Below are 1,534 nucleotides of genomic sequence, written 5' to 3' on the forward strand. Positions count from 1 at the left end.
GAGGGTGGCTTTGTTGATAGTATTAATGAGATTTAATAAAGAATAAAAAGTTAAAAAAATAAAAAATCGAAAAGAGTTGTTTTTTTAAAAAAAAATTAATAATGATAGAAAGAAAATAAATAAAATTAAAATTTTTTAAAAAAGGAAATTCCCCCCCCCACCTTTTTTCCTCTCCTCTCCTCTCCCCTCTTTCTTGAGAAAATCTTGTGGTGAACTGTGAATTATATTGTACTAAATAGAACAAACAATGCCTGTAATGGAGGGCCTGAATTGGGGAGAAGTAATAAAGGGGCAAAAAAAGAAGAAAAAAGGGGTATGGACCCACAAAAGCAAATAAGAAAAAGATTTGCGTCAAGAATAAAATGATTTGCTTTTAGGTGTTGGCTAAGAGTTATGATGAGAGGAATAAGAGGGAAACAGGAAAATGGGAGGACAAATTAAAAAATTATTATTATATTTAGTGGAACAAGAACTAGATAAAATGGAGAGCCAGGGATGGGAGCACTGCTAGTGTGTTAAAAAGGTGAAGTAAAAACCCCCCAAAATGCCACAAACATAAGTTTGAGTCCCAGATAAGATATTGTTCGTTATTGAGGTTTGAATGAGAGGAGATATAAAGGAGAAAGGAAGAAACTAATATAGAGGGAGAAAAGAAAGAGAGAGAGAGAAAAAAAAGAGGGAACCATTAAAAGAAGAAAAAAGAAAAAGGAGAAGAGAGAGAGAGAGAGTTAAGGGTTTTGGAGTGCAACCCTCATAGAGAGAAAGGAAGAGGAAAGAAAAGATAATGGGAGATGTAACACTTTTGGGTAGTGTAGTTCAAGGAGAGGAGAGAGTAAGACCGGCAAAGAGTTAAACGACCAAATTGGAGGAGAAAAAAAAAAATCAAAATGAAGATAAGAGAAACAAACGAACAAATATAATAAAATGGGATAGGTTATAAAGTCTGCAGATTATTCTTGATTTTGAGAGGTTATCTTCTTGCTTTTTCTTTTCTCTCCCTCTTCCTGGTCGGTGACTCTGTACCCTGGGTTCTGCTCCTTTGGCACGCTTAGGTAGAGGTTTGCAGTTGATAAGTCTCTATGGCGATGTCATGTATTGTGCTTTAGTCTTGTTGGCAGTCGAGGCTCATTAGCATTTATAGGCTCCGCAAGTGAGAGAGTCCGTGTTCCTGGAGCCTTTCTCCTAGTCTTTCCTTCCTCAATTAGTAGCCTGATAATCCAGCTATGGGGTTGCTGCTGCCTCTGCCTGGATAGTAAGAGGCTCAAAGAGTTGGCAACTCCCCACTCTATTCCCACTCAGCCTTACCTCAGGGCTCTGGGTAAGGCTCAGTCAGTCAGAGCTGCTAGCATAATCAGCGGGGCTTCTGCCCACTCAAAGACCTCTGGCTCTGCCACTCTGTGGGATAACACGGGCGCGCACTGCTGAGGCACTTGGAGGAATCTCTCGCCCACTATCTGCGCGCGCAGACCAGGATATCAGGCTGGCCGCCTCTCACTCTGAGTGAAACCCCCACCCGCATGGAAAAGTTCCAGCG

The sequence above is a fragment of the Saccopteryx leptura genome, chromosome 2, assembly GCF_036850995.1.
Source record: "Saccopteryx leptura isolate mSacLep1 chromosome 2, mSacLep1_pri_phased_curated, whole genome shotgun sequence".
NCBI lineage: Eukaryota > Metazoa > Chordata > Mammalia > Chiroptera > Emballonuridae > Saccopteryx > Saccopteryx leptura.